At 34.7% G+C, this 18,531-nt stretch overlaps 1 long non-coding RNA gene and 1 pseudogene across 1 annotated transcript; both read left to right on the top strand.

The window, feature by feature from the left end:
* The first annotated feature begins 99 nt into the window (after nt 1-99).
* On the top strand, nt 100-9,840 carry LOC142619478 (receptor-like protein EIX1; annotated as a pseudogene).
* A 537-nt stretch (nt 9,841-10,377) lies between these two features.
* Nucleotides 10,378-17,933, top strand: LOC142619486 (uncharacterized). The gene is made up of 3 exons (XR_012841503.1): nt 10,378-10,622; nt 12,081-12,210; nt 13,548-17,933. It is a non-coding gene; the product is annotated as an uncharacterized LOC142619486 (long non-coding RNA).
* The last annotated feature ends 598 nt before the right edge of the window (nt 17,934-18,531 follow it).

An 18,531-nucleotide genomic window follows, 5' to 3' on the forward strand; every position in this document is an offset into this window, starting at 1 on the left:
CCATATGAAGGTAAGACACAATCATACAACGGAAAAAGCCACATGACATTAATTTTTATCATTTCACAATTAACCCTTACTTCTCATAATAATCTGATAATGGAGGGTTCCTTAGGATACCTTTTCCTTGCTTTTCCAATTATTCATCTTCCTAATTTCTTCATTTTTTGCACCGGACACACTCACTCTGAGGTTCGTTGCATCGATACCAAGCGACGCGCCCTTCTCATCTTCAAGCAAGACCTTATTGATCATTCAAAACGGCTCTCCTCTTGGACTGTTGATGGGGATTGCTGTCAATGGGTTGGTGTTGTCTACCACAATCTCACTGCTCACGTCCAACAACTCCATCTCAGAAGCTTCCCTCCTGTTTGGGATGGTTCTATGACTCTGGAACAATATGAGGAAGCTTATGAGCGGTCAATGTTTGGTGGTAAGCTAAATCCTTCTCTGCTTGATTTGAAGCATTTGAATTACTTTGACCTCAGCTTCAATAATTTCTCTGCTTCTCCTATTCCCTCATTTCTCGATTCAATGAAGAGTTTAACATCTCTTAATCTCTCTAATTCGGGATTTGGGGGACTCATACCTCATCAACTTGAAAATCTCTCCAATTTGCTCTATCTCAATCTCGAACAAAGTTATTGGCCTAGTGATTTATATGTGAATAACCTTCAATGGCTTTCTGGTCTTCCTTTGCTACGACATCTCTATATGAGTTATGTCAATCTTAGCAAAGCCTTTGATTGGCTACAACTCACAAACACACTCCCTTTACGGTTTGAGTTGCGCTTTTCGCAGTCCCAACTTCCTTTCATTCCACCGACACTCACTTTGTTAACCTTTCATCTCTTGTTTCTCTTGATCTATTTGGAAACAATTTCAACTCTTCAATTCCCAATTGGTTGTATAGTTTTAGTTGTCTTGAGTTTCTTAACCTTGGCTCCAGTAATTTGTAGGGTACAATCTCTAGTGCCATTGGAAACCTAACATCTCGCCATTAGTATTGACTTGTCGGGAAATGAACTTGGAGGAAAGTTGCCAAGATCGTTGGGTAATCTCCGTAACTTAAGGGAAATCGATTGTCATCCAACAAATGGAGTCAAGAGATATACGAAATCTTAGAAAGTTTATCAGGATGTCTTTCAGATAGACTAGAGATCTTAGACTTAAGTGAATCTCAACTTCATGGTCATTTGTTGGATGAACTTGGGGTATTTAAAAATCTTATCCAACTTTCTTTTCAGGATAATTCAATTTCGGGTCCAATTCCAGTGTCTTTAGCAAATCTTCCATCTTTGACATATCTGGATTTTTCAAACAATCATATCAATGGAACCCTCCCTCAAAATTTTGGACAATTGAAAAATCTAGTCAAACTAGTTCTTAGGAATAATTCAATCTCAGGTCCACTTCCGGTTTCTTTTGGAAATCTCTCATCTCTGACATACCTAGAACTTAGGAATAATTCAATCTCAGGTCCACGTCCGGTTTCTTTTGGAAATCTCTCATCTCTGACATACTTGGATCTTGGGAATAATTCAATCTCAGGTCCACTTGCGGTTTCTTTTGGAAATCTTTCATCTCTGACATACCTGGATCTTTCATATAATCAATTGGAAGGAACCCTCCCTCAAAATTTTGGACAGCTTTCCAAACTTGAGTCTTTATATATTTATTCTAATATGTTGAAAGGTGTCGTGTCTGAAGTTCATTTTTACAATTTAACCAGTTTAAGGATACTTTCTGCATCTAGAAACCATCTGACTCTAAAAGCAAGTCAAAATTGAATTCCTCCTTTTTAGCTTGAGTTTTTAAACTTGCAATCACGGAATTTAGGGCCAAAATTTCCCCCATGGCTTTGTTCACAAAGGCATCTGTAGTTGTTAATCATTTCTGATACAAGGATTTCAGATGTGGTTCCTCCTTCATTTTGGAACTTGTCTTCTCAGTTCATAATTTTAGATCTCTCCCACAATCTAATCCATGGAGAAATTCCCATGATTTTGTCTGCTTCAATGATTGATTTAAGTTCAAACCATTTTGAAGGTCCTTTACCTTGTATATCCTCTAATGTGTATGAGCTAGATCTTTCTAACAATTCATTTTGTGGATCTATTTCTCACTTTTTTTTTTGTTTTAGAGTGAATGAGCATAAAACCATAGTACATCTCAATCTTGAAAAAAATCTTTTATCAGGAATAATACCTGATTGTTTGATGAATTGGAACGACTTGGTGGTCTTGAATTTGGAGAACAACAATTTCAGTGGCAGTATTCCAGCATCAATGGGATCTTTGACTTATCTTATATCTTTGCACCTATACAAAAACAAATTTTCTGGAAAGTTACCAACATCATTGAGAAATTGTGAAAAGTTGGTAACTATTGATGTTGTTGAAAATAGGTTTGCTGGAAACATACCTTCTTGGATTGGGAATAGATGTACAAGCTTGATGATTCTTAACCTTCGCTCAAACTATTTCCATGGTCGCATACCAAAAGAACTCTGTGCTCTAGCTTCACTCCAAATATTGGACCTTTTACGTAATAAGCTATCTGGAAGCATACCTAGATGTGTTAAAAATTTTAGTGCCATGGCCACAAATAATATTTCAAATGACCACTTGAATTCTAATCGTTCTTTTGTTCTTGATGGTTATGATGCAACTCTCCCACTTGAAAGTGCATTGCTTGTGATAAAGGGAAACCTTTTTGAGTATAGCACCATTCTCCTATTGGTAAAATGTATAGACTTTTCCAAGAATAGTTTATCAGGAAAGATTCCCATCAAAGTTACTAGTCTCCAAGGATTATATTATTTGAATTTTTCATATAATCTCTTGATCAGAAGTATTCCTGAGAATATAGGTGCTATGGGATCACTGGAATCTATTGATTTCTCTTTGAACCAGCTTTCGGGTCAAGTTCCCTCAAGCATGTCAAGTTTGACATTTTTAAATCGTTTGAACTTGTCAAACAACAATTTGACTTGGAAAATTCCTTTAAGCACTCAACTACAAAGCCTTGATCCATCCAGTTTTACTGGAAACAAACTGTGTGGACCACCACTTACTAATAGTTGTACTACAAATGGTGTAAAACCCAACATAAGAAGTAAAGATATTAGTGGACTTGAAGTGGATTGGTTCTATGTGAGCATGTCACTCGGCTTGGTGGTTGGGTTTTGGGGTGTATGTGGTCCTTTACTATTGAATAAGCAATGGAGAATGATGTACTTTCAATTCCTAGATCACATAGGGTACAAGCTTAAGAGTGTTGTCTTGTTGTAAGATTCTTAATACGTTGTGTAAATGTTAATATTTTGACCATGTCAAATATTGTAAGTAAATGCTGTCTTGATCATGTTAATATTTTGATGATTTCCAAATAATCTTTTTGCTGGTTAATACTTATATTATTAGTTAATTCACCCCATTAGCATATTTGAATATGGTGTTTCTTCCTATGAACATCAATGGCAATCCAATTGGTAGTGTCATATGTAATCCCTGAAGATTAATATTGTAAAATTAAATTTTAGTTCATAAAAGTAACTGATTTGTTAAATGTAGTAATGTAGTATACTATTCCTTGTAATGATGCCCTATTACTGTTTCTGTTACTCTAAAGAGAAAAGTTGATATATTCATCCTGCTATCCTAGCAAATCTCTTTAGAATCTCCTAGCGATCACTTTCTAATGTCTAAAGTCTCAACATGATTGTGTATAACTGGACAAACTAAACATTTAGTTTCTAACAAATTCTAAGGCTATCATTTGGATACGTCCCAACTAGTTTCTAAGAAGGAAGCCCAGTTTACAAAATTGTGGCTCTCAAAAGTCTACTTCTCCTCCCCTGCCAAATAGGAGAAAATTTTCCTACAATCTTAAAGAAATAAATAAAAACTACCTTGGATCTTGATTTTAAGTTTTTTCTAGTTTTTATTTTTTCTATAAATTTTTATTAAATGTAAACAATATTGTGATACAGTATAAGTCTAGTACTATGCTACTGTTTACCCAGGTCTGCCAATTGATAGTTAATTTACCATACCTTTTTCCTAAATAACGTATCTCAGCATTCCTTGAGTTTTAGGATATTTAAAACTGAATGGTTCATGTTTTTTAGAGTTCTGGTCATGCTTTTAGAGGACCAATAGTGAAAGGTATTGTAAGGGGATTTGAAACTGTTCGGAACAATTTTGCACGTTTTTGGTTTGCTATATAGGTAGACAATTTCTCAAACATATTGTAGATGAACATGGAACTTGCAACTTGCAATTTAAGCTAAATGGTATGCTGTGAAATACTTTCTCCCACTTGCAAGAAAGTTTATAGTATACATGAAGGTCCTATTTACAAGTCTTCAGAGAAGCATGACCCTAGCATACAAGACAAAAAAAAAACATAAAAAATTCTCATGTGTTGAGAAAATCAAATCATAAACAGTAGTCCTCTTCTTTCTAAGGTGATATTTAAATGATCTTCTTGGTTAATTGCTAGAGAAAATGAACAAGACAAAAACGTTATTTATGAGATAAGTATGGATGTTTGGTTTTGGCTAAAAACATATTTAACCATAAGCTTGTGTTGTTTCCTGCTATGAACATGCTTCTCTTGCTGTAGTTTTCTCTATAATACCCTACAATTCCAGCTTATGCAAAGAAGTTCCAATGTAAACTGCAATGAGGAAGAAAAACAATCCATTCCAAGTTTCAAAGCTCTTACAAATCCTTCAAATGGGCTTGTTTTTGACTTTTGTCTATTCAAGAAGATTGCTATAGATGGATTGGAGTCTGATGTGACATCGTAAGAAGAAAGTTGGGTCAAGCTCCAACTAGAAATTTCATATTCTGTTGAGGATATAGATTAATGTTGGGTGGCAAGATTCATTCTTTTTAACTGAAGCTAGAACTACTAAATTAATTGAATTAATAATACTACTGATATGGGCATTCCAAGCTACTTTGATTACTTATAGAGACTTAGACATCTTGATGCGTGTCAGGAATCGGCACCCAACAATTTGGAAAACTCCATTAGCACAATTCTTGAATCAGTGACCAGGCTTCCTCACCTTTTTGTCCAAGTTGAACCAACATTGGTCCCTATAATGCATAGAATGTTAACAAGTGATGGCCAAGGTATGTATTCTAATACCTCAATTTGTATATGTTGTTATCAATAACTCTCAAGGGTATTTAATTTGATTGTGTATTATGTTTTTTTGTATATATTGGATTCTTTATCTTCTTGAGTGTTTGCAGTTGGCAGTTGTTTAAAGGATTGGTATTTCTGCTATTTCGTATGAGTACGTAAAGGGTTTCAGTATCCTATCCTTGTGCCTTCACATGTAAATATACACAAGCACTTCTGCGTAAAGGGTAATTCCACTTTGTTACTACTGTTCATTTTTCTATTGAATTTTCTTAGGGCTTGCCAAGTAAAAATTTTAATTTTTTTCTTATGCCCCCAGTCTTTGAGTTTTGATAATACTTGGCAGATAACCTATCTCAAATATGCGAAGACGGCTGATAAACGGTTACTTCTTTTTGCAAATGAAGATGATCCTTTTGGGAATATCAAGAGAGCGACAAAAATAGATATGACATGAACCACATTGCATAGAGCTTAAGTACTTTTTTGCACTTGCTTCAACGGTTTTCTTAAAGGGATTTTAATCTTTTGAAAGTCACTGATTCTTTCTTCTTCTCTCTCCCCACAGGACGCCCAAGATCTAGGCATCTCAATTGAACTTCTTCCCTTGAGTCAGCCTTATGAGGAGTTCAATGTTTCACTTTTCTTTGCTCTATGGACATAGCTCATTTTGATTTATTGAGTGAATTTCTTGTCTGATTAGATTAGTTGCATTGCTTACTACTTCAAACCTTATTTGTTACAGGATTTGATTGGATTGGAAGGGGATGACCTCGCTCAATTTTTACCTTCAGTGGGAGAGAATTATGCCTTCCTCTAGTTTTTCTTTATGGTATTACTTATGTGCTAATCATTGTTGCATACTGCTAGTTACACACTAACGAATGAATAGCTTCTGAAATCGTGTTTTGAAAACACGATTGTGAAAACTCAAATCCACAATTTTAACTGAAATTGTGTTTTCAAAACACAATTTCATGTGTGTCCCTTACATAGTGTGTAATTATCACCACTCTTCCTTATGTGCAATTTTCAGGATTACCACATATCATATTAGAAGTGGGGAACTGATTGTTGCATTATGCATCTGAAATTGCTTAAATATCTTAAAAGTTTTGATTTTTGAAGTCTGTCTTGGCTTTTTGAAATTTGAAAAGAGTCGTTGTTGTGGGAAGTTGATGATATTTCAAGAGCTGTAGGAACCTCAAGGTTTTAAGTAGAAAATGGTTTGACTCAAAGAAAGCAACAGACAAGTTTAGATTACGCTTAAGGCTTTCTATGAACAATAAAAGTTTAGATAATATTAAAAGCTTGGATGAAATTGAGCATATATGTTGATAAAAAAAAAATAATGAACATCAATTTTTTTTACTATGGTGCAACGTACTTTGAATGCAAAAGAGCATAGGAAGGTCAAATAAAGTCATTGGTATTAAAGTTGTGATCAGTCTTTTAGTAATCCACTCTATAGTACAAGATCATTATAAAATTGCACGATACCTTAGTCCTTACGCAACACTTAGCAACATAATTTCAGTGTAAAAGATGAAGAAATAATCAAAAGTATGCCTGAATCATATCAATGCTTCTACTGTTTTCTGTACCTTGTGATGCAGTTTAATCATCAAATTTTGATAAGTATTAATGGCGGTTGATATTTGAACAGTAATAGAAACATGATTTTTTATCATTCGAATTTATTCCTTCACATGAAATTTTCACAGCATGCTACAATGATATAATCTCCAGGTTAGGTTTTATTATATTGTGTTGAAGATTTTAGAGTGTTCAATATTGATGTTGGAATTTATATTGTCAAGTTCCTTTTCCTAGCCTTAAGTATTTTCCCACTTTATGCCAAGAGCCTTGTAGCTCAGTGGCATACCCTCCTCTCCTTTATTAGGAGAACCAGGGTTTTGATCCCCCTCCCCCATTATTGTAACTATCAAAAAAAATTATTTTCCCATAAAACATCCATATTCCAATTTCAGATTGGAAGATATGAAGGATCAGTTGAGAAAGCGTATGTTCACAAAGTGCATAAATAAAACTTAAAAATTGCATTTTCAATTGCTAATGGGTTATAGAATAGAAGTTGTTACTCACCATTGTTGGGGAGGCCACCTCAGTTTGTCACAGCCGCTTGGGTCATATAGTTGCTTAGTTGGCTAGAAACTCTCACTCATAGCAATCGGGTCTGAGTAGTCCTTGGCGATGTCATTTAAGAGTGTCAAATGTCTTCTACTTGCAATTAGGTCGTGAGCCTGTACCAAGAATAGATTTAAAATTAAAAACAAGAGATATTTCTTTGTTGAGCACGCGGATTTGGCCGCCAATCAAATTTATTACTAGCTTGTATCTTGTAGCCCAATTTAAAAAAATTAGCACATGTATCATATTTCTATGCCAGTGCTGACTAATAAAATTTATGGTGGGAGGGTGCCTCACCCGTCACCTCCAACAGACGGTTAGACAGTCTTGATTAATAAAATTTCCACTGAAACTTTCTCAATGGTCGGGTGTTAATTCCAGCCAACATTAGGTTTCTTATTCCTAGGTTTTGCTTTCTTGCTTGGTGCCTGTTTTAAGTAAAGCCTAGGTGATGATTCCTATATTAGTTTTATTTTTCGGTTCTTCAATTTTGTTGTTGTATCTATTTTGGATTTTTCCTGCATCAAAGGTCTTTAGAGAGATCACTAGTTCATTTGTTAGAAGGCTATATGGAAAGAAAAGGTGCCAATAAAGTTAACCTTCTGTGAGGATTGTGTCTTTGGGAAAATTCTCATGATGGATAATCTAGTTAAGCAAGGAGTGGTTATTGTAGATCAGTATTGTATGAGTAATTAAAGCAGTGATAATATGGATATTTTGCTATTTCATTGTAGAATTGCCATGGAGTGTAGGTTTCATCTTTGTGCTATTTGATGTTGGATGGATGATGCCTAAATCAGTGCACATGTCACTTCAATATTGGAGAAAGAGATCAAGTTCTTTCAGATATAAGATATTGGAATTCAGTACAATTATGTCTCATTTGGACCTTTTGAGGGTCAGGAGTCATCGGTTGTGAGATTTTTATTCCATTGAATCAGTTGTTAAGAGATGAGTTATACCATCTAATATTGTAGAGTTTTTGGATTCTTTGTATGTTTGAGATGTTTTATGGGGGATAGTTGATTATAGAGCAAGCAAACTATATCTTGATTTGTACCCTTTGTAAATAATCAATACAATTATTCATTGCTTATCTGAAAAAAAATAAGGGTTTGCTTTTCATACGGTAGGAAACCAGTTTCTGGTTTTTAGTCATCTTTTTTCTCTAGTACTAGTTCAAATTACAAAATAAAGTTAGTTGATTTCAAATTTCAAGTGGATTCTAATTGAACTTTGTTTATTGTTTTAAATTTGAAATTGTGTTAGTTATACATTTTTATTAGCCTTACCAATTTCCTTGAAAATTCTCAGAAAGAGATTATCGGCCATGGTGGTCAGATTGAGCTGCCAGGAATGCACATGATATATCTTCCACACACTGAAGACATCAGACATGTTGAAGAGGTAAGAGAAATAATTGAGTTAGTTAGTTGACTTTTAGTAACATATTAGTAAAAAATACGGCAACGTCTTGCAGCTTTATTCAGATTCAAATGGTGCTGCACCAAAAGCAATTGATGATCAAATTGAGAAGGCTACTGCTTTAATGGAACGTATCGATTTGAAAGATTTTTCAGTATGCCAATTTTCCAACCCTGGTATGTTGCATAATTTCATTGCACTTCTGTAACTTTAAAAAAGAGAATAAAACTCAAGGTTTAGTATTTATTTCCTAATAGCTGGTTGTCATGTATACCTTTCAGGTCTTGATTTATATTGAATTTCACTTGAAAGGAAATTCTCATTGTTCTAATAACTGTGTTAGACCTGCCAGTCTTATCAGTTCAAATATGAACAAGGATCTATATTAGTCCACACCACAAACGGAATTTCTTATTGAAATTGGTGAAATTCAAAGGACTAGAGGTTCAACCGCCAAAACTGGTTTTGATCAGTTGGTTGCTTACCTAAAATTTTTTAGCTTACCAAAAAGAAAGAATGCATTACTTCTTTTACTAGTGAATGCATTGACACTACTTGGGTGGTGTGAGGCATGGGATCAGTACACTCGAACTTTGAAAATCTGGGAAGGAACCATAACTTTACCATCTCATCCAATGTTTTTTTGTGTACCGATGCCTTCAGCGATGCTATTTTTTACTGATACATTTCCGATTGATGAGGTACTCTTATCGCAAAATAAATATTTTTCACGTAGAATCTTTTTCCTTGTTTGCAAGATGTCTTACTTTGTTTGTTGAAATGTATTCTATTCTTTTATATTCGTAGCTTCAAATTTGCTGAGAAGAGATCACCGGTTTATCACATTGTTGAGGAGACATTCCCTCATCTGTTCATAACAGGCTTGTCCAGATTGTCAACCCGCCATTGCATGTTGCAGATTTGATCCAGCTTATTTGTAAAATATTTGGTCATCCATATATGTTCGTTCTTAGATGGAGAGATTTGCAGTCTAAATCTATACATGGGTTTTCATTCTAGGTGGTATTTTAATAGGTTATCATTGTTCTCATTTCATGTTATGCTTAAATTCATTTTGGATAAATTGCAAATATCTATCCTGAACTATTGTCCAAGTAACTATATCTTGGAAAGTTTAAAATTGAGCAATCAACACCTTAACATCACTTAAAATTCCAATTAATCCTCTGCTGCTCAAATTACTGTCAAAGCAAGGGCAAATTAACAGAAAAGAGAAATAGAAAAAGCTGAAGAGAGCTTTGGTTCACCTTTTTTTCTGTTTTTTTGTTTTTGTTTTGGAAAAGTCTTGGAGAAGAGGAAGTTTTTACATTATTTTCATCCTTTTTCATATCCAAATTGAGAATGGCTGATTTCTTTATTCAGAAGATGCTTTTATATATCATTTGGGTTTGTTGTTTGTTCTTTTCAGTTGGAGATTCCAAAGCAGCTATTTGATCCAAATGTGTTCAATGCGTGGATGATTCTTTTCTTAAATATATTGAGGAGTTCCCTTCCCTTGGAAGGGCAGCCTGCTGATCCCGAGCTTAGGAAATCATGGGGATGGTGGAAGGTCAAGAAATGGACGATTCACATTTTAAATAGGCTGTACACTTGGTAACTTCCTATATTTGAAACATATTAAAATAAGTATGAGGCTTGCAGCAGGAGGCATTTTGACTTTTCATTGCCATTTAAAGTCTTATTTTACTCAGGTTTGTAGATTTGAACCTTCAAAACCTGGAAAACAAAGCTTTTGCTCAAATGTTTCATTAGAAATATGCTGGAAAGATCTTGGAGTGTCACATAAATTTGCTTACTGTGATTCGTGTTGTTGGCTATTTACCTGACAGAGTTATCAACCTTATTCTTTAGTACCTAAGCATCAGGTGATTTTACTTTTTTCTTTTTCTTTTTTTCAAGATAAAATTGTCATAGCTCGTCAGGAGATACCTGGCAGCTGGAGTTAGTTGCCCATAGATTTTACTAACTAGAGGTAAGTTGAAAGGGCTCTTCTTTAGAAAGGGTTCCCTGCGTTATTCAAAAAAATGAGATAAAATCGTCATAGATCTAACTCTTTTTAAATTTCATTTCAGTCCTTTAACTTTGCGTTCGTTTATTTCAGTCCTTTAAGTTTCAGACTGATTCAATTAAGGCATTTCTATTAAGTTTTGTTAAAATTTTTTGAAAAAAAAAAAACTGGAAAATATTTTTCAATCATTAATGGAATTTTTTTAATTTAAAAAATTTGAAGAAAAATTTATAAAATTGAAATATTAATCACAACATATAACAAAAGTTGATGGAAAAGTCTTAATTGAATAAACTTGAAAGTTAGAGAACTGAAATGAATAAACGCAAAGTTAAAGGACTGAAATGAAATCTGAAAAAACTTAGAGGGTCAATTTTGCATTTTAACCTTTATTTTATGTGTTTTGTGCTTTAATCAATCTACTCATCAGTAGCATCAGCTGTTTAGTTGTGTTTATTTGAACTTGTGAATATCGATTAGTGTTTTATGATTTTTTATTTTTATTTTTAAGAATGATACGATCATAGCTTTGTAAGGCTCATAGAGGACCAGTTCATCTTACACTACACTTCCAAGCTAAGAGCGTTGTTACACCTAAACTTAAATAATTCTTTATGCCAACTACAAAGGGTTTGCTATATTGAGATGGATAGAATAAAGAATTGGATGTATCATTTGGAATTTAAATTCAATGAGGTTTAACCTTGAAGGTCTCCTTCCTCTTTGAGTTGTTATGTTTGGTTTCCAGCCAAGTCACCGGTAGTTCTTCCTGAGTTTGAGTCTACATAATTTGGTATGCCTGCCCTTTTGGTTTATCTGCTGGATTTTAAATAATCAGGGTCCCACACAATATGAACCTTAAACAGCAGCTAAATCTCTTGTTTTATGGCGCATCAGCCATTACCGAAGCATATATAATAATAATCATTCATAATAATAATGTTGTTGCTATAAAGCATTTACAATGCAGTGCACTATGTTCTGCCATTTTTGTCACTTCAAGTGGCCTATTGTGGAGTCGCATGAGCAGCACATATATGGTTCTTCTGAGGCTCTTAGCAGCATATGCAGTTCTCCTATTTTGAGGCTTTTGTGCTCATTGAAACTCAAAAGATGATGCAAAATTTACTTGTTTAATGCTTTTATTGTTTTAATTAGTTACTGGTATCATAGACTTTTAGAGTGAAATCTTTGATCTATCTGTGAGTCACAAGATAGTTGCCTTAAAAAAAATAAAAAATAAATTTTAATTTTAATTTTAAAGTTCATTGTTGAATTTAACACTCAAGTACACTTTCCTGATATATCTGTGCAGAAGTTTTTGTAGAAGTTTTGGAAATTGTCATATATGACTTTCTTTTCTCCGACAATATCTATGGACATGTGGAGTCTGTGGCCATTGATGATGGAAGTATTGGCAGACTTGGCTATCACCTACTTTCCAAGTATGATTTTCTTCACTGCATGACATAAGACTCTGATGAAACCTTTTAATAAAAATTCATGATATAATGTCTATCAATTACTCTCTCTATTCAACAATCCACATTGTTAATCACTTTTGGGGAATATAATTTTTTAGTTTTTAAAGGCCTTGTATCAAAACCACCTAACTACCCCTTGAAAATTTAAGGACTTATTTTTTTAGAGCATTTCTAAATTTACCCTCGGTTCACTTTTTAAATGGGGCATCCATTTTGTGGCATCTGAAAATGGGGGGCCCAATAATCTAGGACAGAGGAAGTATTAAGTTGCACCGTATTGTTTAAACTTGGGCATGTAAGTTAGTTTTAAACACAATAATCATTTAAGGTGAAAGGTATCCTCCAATAATTAATATCCAGTATATTTTGTTAACAAGCTTCACGTAAAGAACCTGTCTTATAGTGCTCGTCATGTACTTTCCCCATATTTTGATTCTCTTTAGATCTATTTTCATTTCGATATTCTGGTTTAGGGGTGTGCAGAAAACTCACTGACCCGCCAACCCGACCCGACCCAACCCGCCGGGTTGGGTTGGTTTTTAGGGCTTGGTGGGTTGGGTTGGGTTGGGTTGGGTTGGGTTATAAAAAATTTTTTTGTAGTGGGTTGGGTTGGGTTTGGGTCATAAAATTACAAACCCGTCAAACCCGACCCGACCCACCTATATTTTAATATATATTTAATAATTATTTTTTTTAAGTTAAAACCTAGAGTACTTCATCAATTCCTACAAACATATATAATATAAAATCCTATTACTTTCTTTAATATATATATTTAAATATATTATATAATTAATAAAAAAAATATGGGTTCAATTTAATAATAATAAATAAAAAAATGTCTAACCCATGGGTTCAACCCGACCCATGTAGGTTGGGTTGGGTTGGGTTGGGTTGGACATATGTGATGGGTTGGGTTGGGTTGGGTCGATTATTTTTTGACCCACCATGGTGGGTTGGGTCAAAAAATTCCCTCAACCCGACCCAACCCAACTCATGCACACCTCTATTTTGGTTCCTTTGGATAATTATGTATCCAGGAGAATTGCACATTTCCTCACTTGTAAAGAGCCAGACTACTAGCAAAGCCTTTGGAGTATGATTTCATCTGTGAGTTCCTTTTTAATTAATAAATTTTGTTTTGACTACTAGCTGTTTAGTTAAAGCATTTGAAAGTAAATGAAAAAGGCTAAATGATTTTTTGTGGAACTGATTCTTTTAAATTACCTTTTTACTCCTTTCCTCCCCACTTGGTAGATAAGGCCTGTGTGTTGTTTCGTTTATGCTGATCATGGCAGATAAAAATATGGAGGACAGTGATATCGAGCCAGCTCCAAAGCTCATTCAAGTACTCTTCCAGAACTGCAAAGGGAAAGTGGATCAATGGGTTGAGCCATACCTCATATCTCATATAAAGATGTGTAATATTGGAAGATATACTATATATGTTACATATATTAATTATCAGTCATCATAGGGTTGTGGTGTTGAAGTTAAATGGAGCGATTTACTTACAACCATCGCCAAAAACATCAATTGAAAGAAAGAAAAAACCTATAAAAAAACACCTAGTGCTGGTTGGAGTTAGTATCAAGCCATTGTAAAAATTCAACCACTAATAAAAATACAATTGTGTAACGGCCCAATGAAAGCGACAGCCACATCTACGCTTACACCCCATAAGGCCTAGGTGCTAACTCACGAAGGGGTTTTTTTTTTTTTCCTTTTTTTTTCTCTCTCTTCCTGATTGGTGCTGAGTGCTGACTAGAAGCAACCCTAGGTGCTGACTCCTTAAGTGATTTTCTTGTTTTAGTTCTTTTCATGTTGCATGAAGTTTTGGTTCCTTGTTATTGGACCCTAAATAGCTACAATGTTTCTGAATTGTGAGGCTTAAGTTTTCCACCTTCTGGTTTCCTAATCTTTTTTCTTATTCTTCCCTCATCTTAATGTCAGAAAGTTTACTTGCTGTTCAATGTTGTGATAGATTTGGAACAAGTGAAAGACAATGGGTACAGGCCCAAGTTGAGAATGCTAAGCAGCAAGCTATTCTAATGGCACTTAAATCCCAAATATGTTCAAATGAAGCTCACATTCGTATTGATTTTCATTCTTAGGTATAAGTTTCATATTTGACTTGTCAATTCATCATGCTATTTTAGATGTTTGGCTTTTTAAATTTAGGTTCTATATCACCTTTGCTAGATCCGTGTCTAGAGCATATGTGTACTTTTAAATCACAAAGCATGGTTTTAAAGCGTTTAATAAAAGGATATGCTGGGCAACTTCTAAAGAGAGCTTCAACACATGTATTCAGGACAGAATCAAGCAGGGTTTGCACTTTGCAAAATATTGCTCAAATATAACTGGCATTGTTGCCAATGCCTGTAGAAAGAAAACCGTGCTGAAATATGATTCAAATTCCTATTTTCCAATGACTGATGATGGCTGCCCAATGTTGGTTGTTGGATATGTAGGAGTTTTAAACAGAGCACATACTCTAGGTGTTTTTTTCTTATAAAATTAAATGCCTAGTTTTTGTGAGGCAACATGTAATTTTTATTTTGATCAAGTTTTAGCATTTACTTTCATTGGTTGCATGCCAGACATTTCTTTTATAGCTTTAGGACTTTTTAAATAGGTTTGCTTTGCCTTTGGTTGCCAGGAAGTCTTTAATTCTGTAGCTTGTTACAGAAAATTATGTTGGTTGGTTGGGTGGGGTTGAGGTGGGTGGATGTTGATGGTCAAAATAATCTATAAATGAGGCATTGTCCTCCTCAATTAATGCCCCAACCATTTCGTAGGATTTGATCCCTTGACCTCCTATAACTGTGATGCTACTCAGCCACTGAAACCATTGGCCTTTAGTAGATTTGAAAATTTTACTAAAGAATCTGAGATCTTATTATGTGCTCAAGAAGTTTTCTACTCTAATTAAAAGGGAACCCAACGAATTTCCCCACTTACATTTTGTGAATGTTTCTATCAGTAAGATTTTTTTATATTACACGTGGGCTTAGGCAAGGCTATGTGCTTCCTTCTTTGCTATTTAATGTGGTGATGAAGGAATTAAGTAGATGGATTCTAGAGTGGTTGAGGTATTGAAGCAGTTAAGGTTCCTTCAATGCATTTCAATGTGTCTCATTGTGGTGTTAGATTTGAAAATTACTTTTGTACAAAGGTTGGCTGATTCTAGTCAAGGAGTTTGCTAGTGAAGAAATTTTGTCTATTGAGTTGGATTGCAATGTAGGCTCTTGCCTGATGATTTACCTTGGCTTAATTTTGGGTTCATTTTCACCATAATTAGTAGTGTCAAGTGTGCCTGCTAGGTTTGCCCGACATACTTCATGTCTTGGATACATTATGTGGAATATGTGGTGGAATGGGATAGGTTTTGAAGGCATGTGGTATGAGAGAAAGACGGGAAGCATGATGGGGTTGGTGTATTAGTCCTAATAGGATGTCTCGTGTGGTTTTATGTGAATGGATATGTGAAGGGTGTGGTGACATTCCTGTATCTTTACTTCTAAGTTGAACAGCTTGTTGGATTTTCTTTTGCAATGTTATGGTGTGGAAATCACCTTCCAATGGCACCTTTCCCCTTTGTTCAGTATGATGATACTTAATTGGCCGCTTAGTAGGGGAGGAACAGCTGTTGTTGCCCCTTGAATAGGATTCCAAATTGAAGGAGATTTATGAGAAGCCTCCAACAACATGCCAAGATAAGACATAGGCAAAATTCCAACTCTGTAGCCCAAAATTTCTGCCAAAGCATGCACATCGTCTACCTCCCCTATTGGAACCATTTCACTCTTCTGCATGTTGACCTTCAAACTTGTCATAGCCTGAAAACAAAGTAACAACAACCGAATATGAAGAATTTGCTCCGCATTTGCATCATAAAATAGAATAGTATCATCTGCAAACAATAGATTTGAACACATTTCCCACCACCCTTCCTACCCTCAGCTTTAAAACCACAGATTGAGCCACCTCCCTCCATTTTTCTCAACATCCTAATGAAAACTTCCATCATAATAAAAAACATAGGAGATAGCGGATCCCCTTGTCTTAAACCGCTTGAACTACAAAAAAAATTAGCTAGAGACTCATTAATCAAAACAGAGAATTGAACCATGGATATACAAGTGTGAATCCACTTACACCACTTCACCCCAAAGCCCATTATCTCCAACAAATCTAGAAGAGCCTCCCAATTCACATGATCGTAGGCTTTCCTAACGTCAAGTTTACATATAACCCCAGGAACCCGACTCTTCGCTTGGCTTTCAACACATTCACTCGCAATAAGAACCGAATCAAGGATTTGTCTTCCACCCACAAAGCTGTTCTGAGGCTCAGAAATCAACTGATCTAAAACCATTTTCAATCGATTTGCCAATACCTTATCCAAGATCTTATACACACTCTCCACCAAGCTAATAGGCCTAAAATCCTAATATTAGAGGCATTGTTCTTTTTTGGAATTAAAGCGATAAAAGTAGCATTAAGAGATTTTTCAAACTTACAATGTTGACCAAATTCTTCAAAGACCGCTAAGACGTCTTTCTCCACTACTTTCTTACAATGATGATAAAAAGCCATAGTAACCATCTGGAGCTGGAGCTTTGTCCCCTTCCAAGTCTCTTACAACCTAAAAAATCTCCTCTCTCTCAAACTTCCTTTCAAGCCAAACTCTCCATATCCCCAATACAATCAAACTCCAAACCCTCCATGAAAGGCTTCCACCCCTCGGACTCCTAATACAAATTTTTATAAAATTGTACTACCTGAACAGTTAACTCAAATTCCTCCTCAAAAACCACCCCATCCACCTCCAAGATCCTCAGATGATTATACCTTCTTTGAGAGTTTGCCATCTTGCGGAAGAACTTGGTCTTATTATCCCCTTCCTTAATACATAACATCCTAAATTTTTGTCTCTAGGAAATTTCTTCCAAAGAAAGAAGATGATGCTCCATTTGGGACCTCAAATTTACCCTATAACATTTCTCCCCATCAGTGAGAGCAAGCTCCTCAAAAAATTTACATGGTTGATATAGTTCTTTTCATTCTTTTCCCTCAAAAGAGAAGGTTAATACTTTATTTTAATAATTTTAGCATATGATTTCCTATAGGTGAGATCCTCTATACATTTACAAGTCTCACTACTTCTTTAGCATTACAGTGGCTGCATGGTAAGTCATGCTTGTTTCATTTTATTCATATTGCATGTTCTAATCTTGTGATGTCTGCACATTGTAAATTAGTGTGCTAAAACTCCAAGAAAAAAGGAAAGTCATATTACTCATCTATTATTTTCATTATCATATGTCAATGGGATGTACTATCAATGTTAGGAGCAAATGTTTTCTTTTTGTTTTTTGGTAGAAGAGTGCAATTATTGTTAAGATTTATAACCAACTCTGAAGTTTTGGGATTAAGGTTTTGTTGTTGTATTTTTGTACCACTTATGTTGCGAAGAATCACTATCAAAGGATGTGTAATTAGTTGAAAAAAATGTTTGGAACTTGTGTAAGCACTTAAAATTGTATGTTTAAAAAGAACAATAATTTGCTTCCTATGACGCATATAATTTGTTGGTTGGTTTTACTTGTCTTCTGCTATTTTTGGCTGAGTTTTTGTATTTCATACATAACTGGATTATCAATGTCCTAGTAGTTCACCTATATATATATATATATATATATAATTTCTTTTCTTTTTTTTTTTTCCTTTTTTCATGGAAAAGGGCCCGGAAAAGGCATAAAAATGCCAAAGCTAAAGAAACTTTTGATTGGAGTTTAGAAATGGTAACTAGTAGGAACGTTTGAATTTATTGTCTTCACACACTAACAAGATTTAAAAAGAATCCCACATTTTTATGGGTAAAAAGCTAATGATTTTAACGCTAATTGAAGCTGGATTCCATGATCTCATCATTGAGGGGGATAGTATTAATGTTATGAGATAACTCTCTCTACCGAATATGGACTATTCACGACTTGGGCATATTTTGCAAGAAATAAAGACGGCAAGAAATAAAGACGGTGGCTGGTCTTCGCAAAGGCTCTTTCTCATGTGTCAGGAGATTTGGCAATTCAGTTGTGCACTCTTTAACTAAGTTTGTTAAATCTATATCTGATGATATAATTTGGATTGAAGATCTTCCTCCTGCCTTAGAGTTAGAGGCTTTATTCTTTGATGTAGATGTTTCTCTTGTGAATTAAAGTTTTTTTCCCTCAAAAAAAAAAAAAAGTTTTTCAAAAGTTGCTAAATCTATCT

Source organism: Castanea sativa, chromosome 12 (genome assembly GCF_040712315.1).
Source record: "Castanea sativa cultivar Marrone di Chiusa Pesio chromosome 12, ASM4071231v1".
NCBI classification, from domain to species: domain Eukaryota; kingdom Viridiplantae; phylum Streptophyta; class Magnoliopsida; order Fagales; family Fagaceae; genus Castanea; species Castanea sativa.